The sequence below is a fragment of the Ovis canadensis genome, chromosome X, assembly GCF_042477335.2.
Source record: "Ovis canadensis isolate MfBH-ARS-UI-01 breed Bighorn chromosome X, ARS-UI_OviCan_v2, whole genome shotgun sequence".
NCBI lineage: Eukaryota > Metazoa > Chordata > Mammalia > Artiodactyla > Bovidae > Ovis > Ovis canadensis.
Window position 1 is genome coordinate 94615685 of NC_091727.1, and position 17195 is coordinate 94632879.

A 17195-nucleotide genomic window follows, 5' to 3' on the forward strand; every position below is an offset into this window, starting at 1 on the left:
GACAGCACAGTTGTTGGTTTGTCAAAGCATTGCAAAATGAAAAGAGTGAAGAGAATCTAAACAGCAGAATCAGAGCAGTATTCTTTGTTTGTTTGTTTTGTTTTAAAGTAGCTATGAATCTAAAAGTATATATTTGATTTATTCACTTTGCTGAGGGGAGGAAACATATTAATAAAATGACAATGTCAAATGACCTCAGAAAAATATGCTTTTGAGTCTTCTAGGCAACAGAAAATTACAACTTGCCTTTTCCCAGAAAATCATTTTGCAATTTCAGCAATCAACATTTATGAAAAGTAGTTTCTTCTCTTACTAATTCAATAGCTAAATTAGGTAGGGTGATATTTTCATATGTGCTTTATATGGTGTTGCTTTAGTGTGATTTCTAATTGCTAGGAAGCTGGATCTCCATCTCCTCGCTGGTCTAGTCACAGTATAACAGAGAAAGATTTTGCAGTTGTTTTTGTTTTTGCTTTTTTTCTGGAGCAAAGGTCTATAAACTCATAACCTTCTTAATCTTGTTAATCAAGAACAGCATCATGCCGTCTTGTCAAAGTATTAGGTGTATTTTACACTTGCTGAATTCTGTTAGGGTTTGTCAGAGACGGAGAGCAATTTGTTTCCAAGGTAGTGAAACTATCCCACAGTTAGAAGAGGTCATGTAAAAGAAACAAATAAGGACTTTGGCTGGCATGTTGATTTTGACTCCATGAATATTTAATGAGTAGAATAAAAATTCATAAACCACATTACACCTGCTTAACTTAGTCATTCTTTAGGTTTTTTTGGATCACAACTTTTCAGGAAAATACTCCAACTGACCAGCTGTTCTATTGCGGCTGTTAAATCAAAAGGCCACTCAATTATAGCTGCAGTTTTAGAATAAAAATGCACTTAAATATACATACATTTAGATCTTTGCATTTTTGTTTAGTTTTTAACAACAGTTCAAAATTCATTGGATTATGGTCACATATATTAGATTAATATATCTTATAACATGTATTAATTTATTATTATTTTCATTTGTGATGTTTATGAAAGAGGAAGATTTTAAGAAAAAATTAAATGGAACTTAATTCATTTTCCACTCAGGCTGTGAATATTTATGGAGGATTACTATATGATATGTCCCTTTCTTGTTCATGGACAACCCATGAGACTCAGCTCACAGGATTCCAGGAGCCTAAGCCTGAGAAAAAGTATAACAGCTTTTCTCTACTACTGTGGGGCATGGAGCTCAGGAAGAATATCACCTCGTTGCGTTTCTAGGTCAAGTCAAAGTAAACAGCATGGCAGAGGACTACCAAATCTATATATGGAAATAGGAGGATGGAGGCTTAAAATTAAAAACCAAGTAGGTCAAGAATCTAAGGCTGGGAGATAGGAATGAAAGAGGATACAGCTTGGTTTTAGGGAAGTGGTAGAAGGTAAAACTTAAAGGAAGACCCTAAGTCTGGATTCAGGAAGACAGCTCATTTAAATGGTACATATGGTCATAGGCATGTCTGGAGTTGCTCTCAACATAAAGTCAGCTGACAGTTTAGTTACAATAGCTTTAAATGGAAACTCTCAGAGAACACAAAGCAGATAATGAATAACTGAATGGCAAAATCAGGGAAATCTTTGGTGAGCAGATAGTATTTGAGTTGGACTCTGAAGGATGAAAGTGTTCTCAAATTATAAAAAAGAAATGAGAAAGAAACTCCATATAGACTGAGCTATATGATCTTAAGAATAAAAATGTATAATTACTTGCAGGAATTGAATTCAGTTTGGTGAGGCTTGAGTTGCAGGGATGTGGAGTTTCATGTTTAACTCTCAGCATTTGTTCAAGACCTATATGACCTAGACTATACCTCACCCTCATCACTTTCTCAGCCTCAAGTCCTTATATTCTATCTGTTAGTCTTTTCTTTTTCAGCACTCACCTCCTACTTTGATCTCTATCCTCTTTGGCCTTCTTTTACCTCTGGAAAACCCTTGTTCTGGAGATTTCTAATTAGGAGCCCTGAGTGAGCAGTGCTCTCACCCAGCCTAATTCCAACCAGGTTGAATATGGCCTGGTTGGCTAAGGGCAGAAGAGATAAGGTTAAAAAGATAGACTAAGGAAAGGCCCTGAATTATTTACAATATCATGTTGCTGGACACTAATCTGATACAAAGTCTCTTTTGGCATCCATAAAATGTTCTCACCTGAGGTCAATTTAAGTAGAAGAAATAGATTTGAGTTGTGTTATATGTTTCAGCTGAGATCTACCAACTATTCTAGAAAATCCAGCATCATAACAACTGAAGTGAAATTTTCATCATTGAAAGTTATATGTAGCATTTTTGATGGTTGGGGACTCTGATACAAGGTGATCTGTTCATCTAGGGAAAAGTTAGGAAATATTTGGTTGGTGGCTGTTTTATGATAAGTTGAAAAACAGCTCACCAGATTGATCACTAATACAGTAGTACTAATAACTGGTATCTAGGGCCATAGGTACAGCTGGGTAGAAGAAAAAATAAAAGTAAAATGAATAAAATTAGAAGAGCAAGTAGGTAGTGCTTGAGTGACACCAACTGCAGCGTAATAAGTTCATGGTGTCCTCAGGTTTTCTATATGTTTTACCATAGGATGATGTTTTTGGACAGTTGATGATAGATAAGCAGTCACAGATATTATTTTCATGGGCTCCAAAATCATTGCAGATGCAGACATGAAATTAAAAGATGCTTGCTTCTTGGAAGGAAAGCTATGATAAAATTAGACAGCATATTAAAAAGCAAAGACATCACTTTGCTGAAAAAGGTCCACCTAGTCAAAGCTATGGTTTTTCCAGTAGTCATGGATGGATGTGAGAGCTGGATCATAAACAAGGCTGAGCCCCTAGGAATTGAAGCCTTTGAATTGTGGTGCTGGAGAAGACTCATGTCCCTTGGACACCAAGGAGATCTAATCAGTCAACCCTAAAGGAAATTAACCCTGAATATTCATTACAAAGACTGATGCTAAAGCTGAAATTCCAATACTTTGGCCACCTGATGTGAAGAGCCAAGTTATTGGAAAAGATCCTGATGTAGGGCAAGATTGAAGACAGGAGGACAAGAGGGCATCAAAGTATGAGATGATTACATAGCATCACCAACTCAATGGACATGAATCTGAGCAAACTCTGGGAAATAGTGGAGAACAGAGGGGGCTGACGTGCTGCAGTCCATGTAGTTGCAAAGACTCATCAAAACTTAGCAACTGAACAACAACAACATAGTCAATCAAAAGAGTGGTACATCTGGTTCTTGCCTCTGCAATTTCCTAATACCTTTAAACATGATTTTCCCATGCTTTGTACATCATACAATCTGCAATATTTGAGAACTATCAGACTGAGGCCAGTGATTAAAAACCCAATTGAATGCAGCATACAGATTCATATAAATGCAGGTGTGCACCCATACACCCCCCGCTACACACACACACTGTCCCCATATGCAATCTTAGGAAACTATTTCTCACATTAATTAAGAAGATTTTCTTGTTTTTGCTTCAATCCTCCTATAACAGGAAAATACCTAACCTTTTGTAAAAACCACGTAACTAGACTGCTGTGAAGGGTTACTGTATATGTATAAAGTGTCTATCACAGAGGATTTGTCTTTATCAGTGCTGATCCCTTTCTTGCTTTTACTCTTCAGATACTGAAAATAAATTGCCAATAACAAACTAAGATTTTAAGACACCAATCAAAATCATCCATTAAGCACTTATTATAGTGGAGGAGGATAAAATGATAACAATGAAAATAAGTAAAAGCAAAACTTATTAAGACCTGCTTTGCCAAAGGTTATAGTCTTAGTCTCATGGAACATTCACTGAATAGAGGATATATTGGTAATTACCAAGAATCTGAATGTAATCTGATATATCTGTTGGTTTAGGCATTTGATATTTAGAACAAAGTCTTTGACTATTTTTAAAATATTATTTAGACATTGCATTGTTTCAATAGAAATGTAGGTACAACACTGCAATATTTAAAATGGATAACCAATAATGACCTACTGTATGTATAGCACGGAGAACTCTGCTCAACATTATGTGGCAGCCTGGATAGGAGGGGAGTCTTGGGGAGAATAGATCCACGAGTATGTATGGCTGAATCCCTTTGCTGTTCACGGGAAAATATCACAATATTGTTTGTTAATTGGCTATATACCCAAATGGTTGGATGGCATCACTAACTCAATGGACATGACTTTGAGCAAACTCTGGGAGATAGTGAAGGACAGGGAAGCCTGGTGTGTGACAGTCCATGGGGTTGCAAAGAGTCCTTAGACCTCAAAATAAGGGCTTCCCTGGTGACTTAAACGATAAAGAATCCATCTTCAATGTGGGAGACCTGGGCTCAATCCCTGGGTTGGGAAAATCCCCTGGAGGAGAGCATGGAAACCCACTCCAGTATTCTTGCCTGGAAATCTCCATGGGCAAAGGAGGCTGGGGGGCTACAGCCCATGGGGTCACATAGAGTCAGATGCAACTGAGCGGCTAAGCACACAAAATAACTGAAAGCAATATTACAAATTCTTCTATATTTTCAGGGAAAATACAATATGACTGGAAATTAAAAAACAAACAAACAACAACAACAACAAAAAACACGATATGCTCCAAATGCTTTTGGTTACAACCACTGCGAAGGAAAGAGATGTTGTTCAGAAGCGATGTACTGGGTAATATATGTTTATGATTATATGCATTTGCCAATGAAATTTAATTGCTATTGTAGATTATATCTGGTCTGCCTACAATGGAATCAGTTCAGTTCAGTTGCTCAGTCATGTCCGACTCTTTGTGATCCCATGGACTGCAGCATACACCAGGCCTCCCTGTCCATCACCAACTCCCGGAGTTTACCCAAACTCATGTCCATTGAGTAAGTGATGTCATCCAACCATCTCATCCTCTGTCATCCCCTTCTCCTCCTGCCTTAAACCTTTCCCAGCATCAGGGTCTTTTCAAATGAGTCAGCTCTTCGGATCAGGTGGCCAGAGTATTGGAGTTTCAGCTTTAGCATCAGTCCTTCCAATGAATATTCAGGATTGATTTCCGTTAGGATTGACTGGTTGGATCTTCTTTCAGTCCAAGGGACTCTCAAGCGTCTTCTCCAACACCACAGTTCAAAAGCTTCAGTTCTTTGGCACTCAGCTTTCTTTATAGTCCAACTTTTACATCCATACATGATTAGTGGAAAAACAATAGCCTTGACCAGATGGACCTTTGCTGGCAAAGTAATGTCTCTGCTTTTTAATAAGTTGTCTAGTTTGATCATAACTTTCTTTCCAAGGAGTAAGCGTCTTTTAATTTCATGGCTGTAATCACCATCTGCAGTGATTTTGGAGCCCCCAAAAATAAAGTCTGACACTGTTTCCACTGTTTCTCTATTTGCCATGAAGTGATGGGACCAGATGCCATAATCTTTGTTTTCTGAGTGTTAGACTTTAAGCCAACTTTTTCACTCTCCTCTTTCACTTTTACCAAGGGGCTTTTTAATTCCTCTTCACTTTCTGCCATAAGGGTGATGTCATCTGCATATCTGAGATTATTGATATTTCTCCTGGCAATCTTGACTTCACTTGTGCTTCATCCAGCCCAGCGTTTCTCATGATGTACTCTGCATATAAGTTAAATAAGCAGGGTGACAATATACAGCATTTTTTCCCTATTTGGAACCAGTCTGTTGTTCCATGTCCATTTCTAAATGTTGCTTCCTGGCCCACATACAGATTTCTCAAGAGACAGGTCAGGTGGTCTGGTATTCCCATCTCTTTCAGAATTTTCCACAGTTTACTGTGATCTACACAGTCAAAGGCTTTGGCATAGTCAATAAAGTAGAAATAGATGTTTTTTTTCTGGAACTCTTTTGCTTTTTCAATGATCCAGTGGATGTTTTCAATTTGTCTCTTGTTCCTTTTCCTTTTCTAAAACCAGCTTGAACATCTGGAAGTTCATTGTTCACATTTTGTTGAAGCCTGGCTTGGAAAATTTTGAGCATTCCTTTGCTAGCATGTGAAATGAGTGCAATTGTGCAGTAGTTTGAGCATTTGTTGGCATTGCCTTTCTTAGGGATTGGAATGAAAACTGACTTTTTCCAGTCCTATGGAATAAACTGCTACAGTGGAATAAACTGCTTCATCTCCATCAAAATGAAGAGGTCATACTTTCTGAATGTAGTGTTCTTGAGAGGCTGTAAACCTATCCCATATGCTGAACTACCCATAGTAGATTCATAATTATGCTTTTCAGTGACAAATGACATGGTTTGAGGAAATGTAATTGTCCCCAGGGGGCAAAGATGAAAGAGAAGGATTTTTCTAAGTGGGGACAAAGGCCTCCAGAGTAACAGTGAAAAACCAGCAGTTGGGCAGTTCACGATCTGCTGGGATTTTACAAATGCAGTAATGTATGTCCAATAAATTTAAAGGCTGTAAAATGTAGCAGATAAACAGCTCTATCACTGACCAGAAATGAGTAGAATTGACTCAAAAAAAAATCTGTAAAGTAGAATAACATCAAACAGGATTATTATGTGGGTTAAAGGTATTAGTGTATATAAGGCTTTTATCAAAGTGTCTGGAACCTAGTAAGTGTCTCCTTGATATTAACTGTCATTATCAATCTTAGGTGAGCAAGGTTTACCTTTCTGAACCTGATATTCCTTTGAAAAGTGCCATTTTATCTATTAAATGGATTGTTTAACTTATCAGTGAAAAATCTGGGCAATAACCTGTGAATTTTAGGAATGAATGACATATATCACACATAATATAAAGGTCATCAAAGACATTTCTGAGATGGGAAAAGAAAAAAAGATGACTTGTCCCACTGTATATGCAGACTAATCATACATTAATTAGACAATGTGAAACCAAAACAAAGATAGACAAAACGTAAATAGAACACAGTAGAAACACCAGAGTCAGATTCAGACGTCTATGTGAAGTTGGTGGGAAAAAAATTAAATTTCCACATTGTAAAAAGAATAGTGGAGGCAATCCTATGATGGCAGAGGAATAGGACAGACACACCACTTTCTCCCCCATAAATTCATCAAAAGATCATTTGAATGCTGAGCAACTTCCACAAAACAACTTCTGAACACTGTCAGAGAACACCAGGCACCCAGAAAGGCAGCCTATTCTCTTTGAAAGGAGGTAGGACAAAATATAAAAGACAAAAAGAAAGACTAAAGAGTTAGGGATGGAGACTCATCCTGAGGAGGGAGTCATGAAGGAGGAGTAGATTCCAAACACCAGGAAACCCTCTCACTGGCAGGTCTGTGGGGAGTTTTGGAACCTCAGAAGGCAACATAATCAGGAGGAAATTAAAAAAGGAAGGACTGGGCCTGAATGCCCTGAGGACAATCTGAGAGAGTAAATGTGAGATAGCAACCCAAACTGTAGGATAGCCAGAGAGAGAAAAAAAGAGAGAGAGAATTTTCCTGCTGATAGCTCTAACCTAAGGCACAGCCTGGCCTACCCACAGAACAAAGGATTGAGTGAATACCACAGGAGAGCTAGATGGCAGTGAACCAGCCACACCTTCATCCCACCCCCCAGGACTGTTGGAGGCAGAGAGGCAGGTGGGAAACAGCCAGAGATGGTAGGCAAGGGGCAATCTTGGCCCCAGAGACTGCATCCTCCACCAAATTGTGAGCAGGCCCCCAGTTGCTAACCAAGTCTTCCTGGGATCCTGGATAGTTGACATCCACTAGGAGGGTCACAGCCAGAGATCAGCTCCCTAGAGGAGACACATGGCACACCTGAGACCGTGCCCTCGTGGCACACCCAGGAAACCCAGTGGCTGGGACCAGGGAGTTGATTAAGAAACACAGACCACCTGGGACAGTGCGCTCACTAAGCATCTGACTGCCCAAGCTGTTTGGATATGGAAAGGGCACAAAAGTCACCCGCAACTGAGTCTATGCCTTTGTGGAGTACCCGAGAACCTGAACATGAGCTGCTTAGACCTGGGAAGTACAAGAAACCCAGGGCATGCTTTGGACAGCTCCCCGGGAGAGCAACCTGGGGCCTGAGCAGTGTGCTGGGACAAATCCAGTGTGGTCCATACACTGCAAGCACTCCCCACACATGCCAGTGATATTTGTTTACAGTGTTCCTCCCTCCCCAAAGCACAACTAAACAAGCGAGCCTAAATAAGTGACCACCTTCGCCCCCTTGTGTCAGGGCAGAAATAAGACACTGAAGAGATTTGCAAACAGAGGAAGCCGAAACAAAGAAGTGATAGGTGCAACAGATTAAAAGCCTGTAGTTAGCATTGACTAACCATTGGAAGGGGCCTAGAGACCTTGAGAAGTATAAGATGGAAAAAAGGAACCATCTGAAACTGAACTGACCCCACACTACCCTCAACAGCTCCAGAGAAATTCCTAAATATATTTTACTATTATGATTTTTAATTTTTTTAAATTTTAAGTTCTTTATTAATGCTTTAATTTTCATTTTATAACTTACTATTACCTTGCCAAAAAAGACCCTATTTATATATATTTTTCATAATTTTTGTGATTTTATTTTGTATTTTTAATATTGTATTTTTGAGAGTGTAGTCTCTACTACAGATTTTTAATCTTTGCTTTTTGGTATTTGTTAGTACCTTTAAGAATCTAATCTTCAGTACCCATTTTTACTTAGGGATGTGATTACTGGCTTGATTGCTCTCTCCCCCTTTTGACTTTACTTTTTCTCTCCCAGGTCACCTCTATCTCCTTCCTCCTGCTTCTCTTCTCTATGTAACTCCATGAACCTCTCTGGGTATTCCAAACTGTGGAGAGCACATTGGGAATTGATTACTGGCGAGATTGCTCTCTCCCCTTTTGATTCCCCCTCTTCTCCTCTTGGTCACCTCTGTCTCCTTCCTCTCTTCTCCATGTAACTCTGTGACGCTCTCTGGGTATCCCTTACTGTGAAGAATATTTTCTCCATTAAACTAGATGTTTTCTCATCAGTGTGATATGGATGGAGAAGTCTTGAGGCTACTGTAAGAATAAGACTGAAAGCCAGAGGCAGGAAGTTTAAATTCAAAACTTGAGAACACCAGAAATCTCCTGACTCCAGGGAACATTAATCAACAAAAGCTCATCCAAAAGCCTCCATACCTATGCTGAAACCAAGGTCCACCCAAGAGCCAACAAGTTTTAGAGCAATACATGCCATGCTAATTCTCCAGCAACGCAGGAACATAATCTTGAGCATTAATATACAGGCGGCTAAAAGTCACACCAAACCCATAGACCTTGAAACTCACTACTGGACACTTCATCGCACTCCAGAGAGAAGAGATCCAGCTCCACCACCAGAACACTGACACAAGCTTCCCTAACCAAGAAACTTTGACAAGCCACTCATCCAACCCCACCCACAGTAAGGAACCTCCACAATAGAGAAGAACCTCCACAATAAAGAGGAACCACAAACTTCCAACATATAGAAAGGTCACCCCAAACACAGCAATCTAAACAAAATGAAAAGACAGAGAAATATCCAGCAGGTAAAGGAAAATGATAAATGCCCGCCAAACCAAACAAAAGAGGAGATAAGGAGTCTATCTGAAAAAGAATTCAGAATAATGATAGTAAAAATGATCCAATATCTTGAAAATAAATGGAATTAGAGATAAATATATGTTAAATAGGCAGTTAAATAAGCAGGGTGACAATATACAGCCTTGATGTACTCCTTTTCCTATTTGGAACCAGTCTGTTGTTCCATGTCCAGTTCTAACTGTTGCTTCCTGACCTGCATATAGGTTTCTTAAGAGGCAGGTCAGGTGGTCTGGTATTCCCATCTCTTTCAGAATTTTCCACAGTTTATTGTGATCTACTTTGGCATAGGCTTTGGCATAGTCAATAAAGCAGAAACAGATGTTTTTCTGGAACTCTCTTGCTTTTTCGATGATCCATCGGATGTTTGCAATTTGATCTCTGATTCCTCTGCCTTTTCTAAAACCAGCTTGAACATCAGGAAGTTCACAGTTCATGTATGGCTGAAGCCTGACTTGGAGAATTTTGAGCATTACTTTACTAGCGTGGGAGATGAGTGCAATTGTGTGGTAGTTTGAACACTCTTTGGCATTCTCTTTCTTTGGGATTGGAATGAAGACTGACCCTTTCCAGTCCTGTTGGAAAAGACTCCTGAGAGTCCCTTGGAGTGCAAGGAGGTCCAACCAGCACATTCTAAAGGAGATCAACCCTGGGTGTTCTTTGGAAGGAATGATGCTAAAGCTGAAACTCCAGTACTTTGGCCACCTCATGCGAAGAGTTGACTCATTGGAAATGACTCTGATGCTGGGAGGGATTGGGGGCAGAAGGAAAAGGGGAAAACAGGATGAAATGGCTGGATGGCATCACCGACTTGATGGACGTAAGTTTGAGTGAACACCGGGAGATGATGATGGACAGGGAAGCCTGGTGTGCTGCAATTCATGGGGTCGCAAAGAGTCGGACACGACTGAGTGACAGAACTGAAATGAACTGAACTGAACTGTGAGATAAATAGACTGGAGACAAGGAATGAGAAGATGCAAGAAATCTTTAGCAAGGACATAGAAGAAATTAAAAAATAGTCAAAAGATATTGAATAATGCAAAAACTGAGATAGGAAGCACTCTGGAGGGAACCAACAGTAGAATAAGTGAGGCAGAAGATAGGATAAGTGAGGTGGAAGATAGAATGGTGGAAATAAATGAAGCAGAGAGGAAAAAGAAAAAAAAAAGAATTAAAAGAAATGAGGAAACCTCAGAGACTTCTGGGACAATGTTAAACTCCCCAGCATTCAAATCACAGGAGGACCAGAAGAAGAAAACAAAAAGAAAGGCCTTAAGAAAATTCTTCAGGAGATAATAGTTGAAATTTTCCCTAAAATGGGGAAGAAAATAGCCACCTAAGTCCAAGAAATCCAGAAAGTCCCAAACAGGATAAACTCAAGGACAAACAACACAAGACACATATTAAACAAATTAAAAAGATCAAACAGAAAGAACAAATATTAAAAGCAGAAAGGGAAAAACAACAAATAACCCACGGGGGAATCCCCATAAGGATCTTTCAATAGAAACTCTTCAGGTTAGAAGGGAATTGCAGGACATAATTAAACTGATGAAAGAGAAAAGCCTACAAACTAGATTACTATACACAACAAGGATCTCATTCAAGTATAAAGGAGAAATAAAAAACTTTACAGACAAGCAAAAGCTGAGACAATTCAGCACCCAAACTAGGCCTTCAACAAATGCTAAATGAACTTCTCTAGATGGGAAACACAGAAAAGGTTTATAAACTCGAACCCCAAACAGCAAAGTAAATGGCAATGGGATCATACTTATCAATAATTACCTTAAATGTAAATGGGTGGAAAGCCCCAACCAAAAGACAAATGCTATCTGAATGGATACAAAAACAAGATCCCTATACATGCTGTCTACAAGAGACCCACCTCAAAACAAGGGACACATACAGACTGAAAGTGAAGGGCTGGAAAAAGATATTTCATGCAAATGGAGACCAAAAGAAAGTAGGATTAGCAATACTCATATCAGATAAAACAGATTTAAAAATAAAGGCTGTGAAAAGAGATAAAGAAGGATGCTACATAATGATCAAAAATCAATCCAAGAAGAAAATATAACAATTATAAATATATATGCACCCAGCATAAGAGCACAACAATATGTAAGGCAAATGCTAACAAGTATGAATGGGGAAATTAACAGTAACATAATAATAGTGGGAGACTTTAATACACCTCTCACACCTATGGATAGATCAACTAAATAGAAAATTTGCAAGGAAACACAAACCTTAAATGATGCAATGGACCAGTTAGACCTAATTGATACCTATAGGTCATTTCACCCCAAGATAATTAATTTCACCTTTTTCTCAAGTGCACATGGAACCTTCTCCAGGATAGATCACATCCTGGACCACAAATCTAGCCTTGGTAAATTCAAAAAATTGAAATCATTTCAAACATCTTTTCTGATCACAATGCAGTAAGATGAGATGTCAACTACAGGAAAACAAAATATTAAAAATATAAACATATGGAGACTAAACAACATGCTTCTGAATAACCAACAAATCACAGAAGAAATCAAGAAAGAAGTCAAAATATGCATAGAAACGAATGACAATGAAAACATGACAGCCCCAAACCTATGGGATTCAGTAAAAGCAGTGCAAAGGGGAAGGTTCATGGCAAGACAAGCTTACCTCAAGAAACAAGAGAAAAATCAAAGAAATAACCTAACTTTACACCTAAAGCAACTAGGAAAAGAATAAATGAAGAAACCCAGGGTTAGTAGAATGAAAGAAATCATAAAATTAGGGCAGAAATATATGAAAAACAAACAAAGGAGACTATGGCAAAAGTCAACAAAGCTAAAAGCTGGTTCTTTGAGAAGATAAATAAAATAGACAAACCATTAGCCAGACTCATCAAGGGAAAAAAGGGGAGAAGAATCGAATCAATGAAATTAGAAATGAAAATGGAGAAATTACAACAGACAACACAGAAATACAAAGAATCATAAGAGACTACTATCAGCAACTATATGCCAATAAAATGGACAATTTGGAAGAAATGGATGAATTATTTCAAAAGTATAATCTTCCAAAACTGAATAGGAAGAAATAGAAAATCTTAACAGACCCATCACAAGCATGGAAATCAAAACTGTAATAAAAAACTTTCCAACAAACAAAAGCCCAAGACCAGATGGCTTCGCAGGGGCATTCTACCAAATATATATATATATATATATATATATATATATATATATATATATATATATATATATATTAGAGAGAGAGAGAGAGAGAAAGAAGTGCTAACACCTATCCTACTCAAACTCTTTCAGAAAATTGCAGAGGAAGGTTAAGAAAATTGCAGAGGAAGGTTAACTGCCAAACTCATTCTATGAGGCCACCAACACCCTAATACCAGGCAAAGATGTCACAAAAAAAGAAAACCACTGGCCAGTATCACTGATGAACATAGATGCAAAAATCCTTAACAAAATTCTAGCAAACAGAATCCAATGACATATTTAAAAGATCATACATCATGACCAAGTGGGCTTTATCCCAGGGATGCAAGCATTCTTCAATATCCACAAATCAATCAATGTTATACACCACATTAACAAATTGAAATATAAAAACCATATGATTATCTCAATAAATGCAGAGAAAGCTTTTGACAAAATCCAACATCCATTTATGATTAAAAAAAAAAAAAACCCTCCAGAAAGCAGGCATAGAAGGAACATACCTCAACATAATAAAAGCCATATAGGATAAATCCACAGCAAACATTATCTTCAATGGTGAAAAAATTGAAAGTATTTTCCCTAAAGTCAGGAATAAGACAAAGATGCCCACTCTCACCACTACTATTCAACATAGTTTTGGAAGTTTTAGCCACAGCAGTCTGAGAACAAAAGGAATAAAAGGAATCCACATTGGAAAAGAAGAAGTAAAACTCTCACTGTTTGCAGATGACATGACCCTCTACATAGAAAACCCTAAAGACTACACCAGAAAATTACTAGATCTAATCAATGAATATAGTAATGTTGCAGGATATAAAATTAACATACAAAAATCCCTTGCATTCCTATACACTAACAATCAGAAAACAGAAAGAGAAATTAAGGAAACAATTCCATTCACCATTGCAACAAAAAGAATAAAATTCTTAGGAATAAATTTACCTAAAGAAACAAAAGATCTATATATAGAAAACTATAAAACACTGATGAAAGAAATCAAAGATGGTGCAACTAGACGTGGAAATATACCATGTTAATGGACTGGAATAATCAGTATAGTGAAAGTGAGTAGACTACACAAAACAATCTATAGATTCAATGCAATCCCTATCAAGTTACCAATGATATTTTTCAGAGAACTAATATAAATAATTTCACAATTTATATGGAAATACAAAAAACCTCAAATAGCCAAAGCAATCTTGAGAAAGAAGCTAGCACTGGAGGAATCAAATTGCCTGACTTCAGACTATACTACAAAGCTAGAGTTATCAAGACAGTATGGTACTGGCACAAAGACAGAAATATAGATCAATGCAACAAAGTAGAAAGCCCAGAGATAAATCCATGCACCTATGGACACCTTAGTTTAGATAAAGGAGGTAAGAATGTACAGTGGAGAAAAGATAATCTCTTTAACAAATGGTGCTGGGAAAACTGGTCAACCACTTGCAAAAGAATGACTAGAACACTTTCTAACATAATACAAAAAATAAACTTAAAATGGATTAAGATATAGATGTAAGACCAGAAAATATAAAACTCCTAGAGGAAAACCTAGGCAAAACACTCTTTGACATAAATCACAGCAGGATCCTCTATGACCCACCTCCCAGAGTACTGTAAATAAAAGCAAAAATAAACAAATGGGACCTAATTAAGCTTAAAATCCTTTGCACAACTAAGGAAACTATAAGCAAGGTGAAAAGACAGCCTTCAGAATGCAAGAAGATAATAGCAAATGAAGCAATGGACAAATAATTAGTCTCAGAAATATACAAGAAGCTCATGCAGCTCAATTCCAGAAAAATAAACGACCCAATCAAAAAATGGGCCAATGAACTAAACAGACATTTCTCCAAAGAAGACATACAGATGGCTAACAAGCACATCAAAAGATGCTCAACATCACTCATTACCAGAGAAATGCAAATCAAAACCACAATGAGGTTCCATCTCATGCCAGTCAGAATGGCTGCTATCAAAAATTTACGAACAATAAATTCTGGAGAGGGTGTGGAGAAAAGGAACCCTCTTACACTGTTGGTGGGAATGCAAACTAGTACAGCTACTGTGGAGAACAGTGTGGAGATTCTTTAAAAAACTGGAAATAGAACTGCCATATGGCCCAGCAATCCCACTGCTGGGCATACACACCTAGAAAACGATAATTGAAAGAGACACATGTACCCCAATGTTCATCGCAGCAGTCTTTACAATAGCTAGGTCATGGAAATAACCTAGATGTCCATTGGCAGATGAATGGATCGGAAAGGTCTGGTACATATACATAATAGAATATTATTCAGCTATTAAAAAGAATGCATTTGAATCAGTTCTGATGAGATGGATGAAACTGGAGCCTATTATGCAGAGTGAAGTAAGTCAGAAAGAAAAACACCAATACAGTATATTAACGCATATACATGAAATTTAGAAAAATGGTAACGATGACCCTATATGCGAGACCGCACAAGAGACACAGATGTAAAGAACAGACTCTTGGACTCTATGGGAGAAGGCAAAGGTGGATATGTGAAACAGATCGCCAGTCCAGGTTTGATGCATGAGACAGTGTGCACAGGGCCGGAGCACTGGGATGACCCCCTCACCACTGGGAAGGGTGTTCAGGATGGGGAACACATGTACACTCATGGCTGATTCATGTTAATGTATGACAAAAGCCACTATAATATTGTAAATTAATTAGCCTCAAATTAAAATAAATTAATTATTTTTTTAAAATGAAAAAAGAATAGCACTCCTTATGTAAAGAATATATTCTAGGGAAATTAAAGGCTACATAAGAAAATAGTAAAAAAGATTTTTTTTTAATAAAGGAAACATGTAATACATGTTTATTTACTTGAAATAATAAACAAGTTCTCAAATAAGACCATTCCTGTCAAAATATACTACAAACAATGTGACCACAGACTTGGAAAATATATTTGTAATACATATAACAAAATTATTAGCATTTGAAACACATAAAAATTACATGTGAATTGTAAAAGGGACAAACAACATAGACTGACAACATATATAAACCCGAGGAAAATATAAATCATTTAATACACAAAAGATTATCCATCTTATAATTAAGTAAATGTAAAATATAAAATGAGAAACTTTCACACTCATAGCTAACTTTAAAACTGGACTTCAGTAATTTTTGAAACGTGTTAGAAAATGTTTCAAATTATAATCTGGAGAATATAAACTTGTATAGACCTTTTAGAAAATAATTTTCAGTGGTGGTGGTTTAGTTGTTAAGTCATGTCCTACTCTTGTGACCCCATGGACTGTAGGCTGCCAGGTTCCTCTGTCCATGGGATTCTCCAGGCAAGGATATTGGAATGGGTTGCCATTTCCTTCTCCGATGCATGCAAGTGAAAAGCGAAAGTGAAGTTGTTCAGTCGTGTCTGACTCCTTGTAACCCCATGGACTGCAGCCTACCAGGCTCCTCCCATCCATGGGGTTTTCCATGCAAGAGTATTGGAGTGGGGGGCCATCGCCTTCTTCATCTAAATGTCTAAGGCATACTTTAAACTCAAAGTGACTAAAACCTAGCTCATCATCTCTTTATCATAAATATAATTCTGTTCCTGTGTTCTTAAAATTGACGAATGGCAAGGTTATGTATCCAGTAACCCATGTCAAGAACCTGGTAGATACTCTTTCCATCTCACTTCCAACATAATTTGTGTGTGTGTGTGTATACATATTCCTGATAGCTCAGTTGGTAAAGAATTCACCTACAATGTAGCAGACCTTGGTTCCATTCCTGGGTCAGGAAGATCCTCTGGAGAAGGAATAGGCTACCCACTCCAGTATTCTTGGGCTTCCCTTGTAGCTCAGCTGGTAAAGATTCTGCCTGCAATGTGGGAGACCTGGGTTCCATCCCTGGGTTGGGAAGATCCCCTGGAGAAGGGAAAGGCTACCTACTCCAGTATTGTGGGCTGGAGAATTCCATGAACCATACAGTCTATGGGGTCCCAAAGAGTTGGACACGACTCAGCAACTTTCACTTTCATTTTCTATACATACACACACACACAATATAAAATAATATTACTTTAACTGAATATATCTTGAATATATCTTACGTTCTCCATTTTAATTTTTTTTTTCTATTCAGCCCTTATAATTTCTATTCAGCCCTTAAAAAACCTGATGCCATTCATGTCCCACTACAGTCTATCCACCAAAAAGCTTCTGACATGATCTGTCTAAAGTATGATTCTCAACAAGACACTTTATTTTAAAAATCATAGAATGTTCCCTATTACCTATGCAGAAACTCCAAGCTCCTTCATGTGGTATAAGGAATTAGCCATGATTTGGACCTTGACATTTT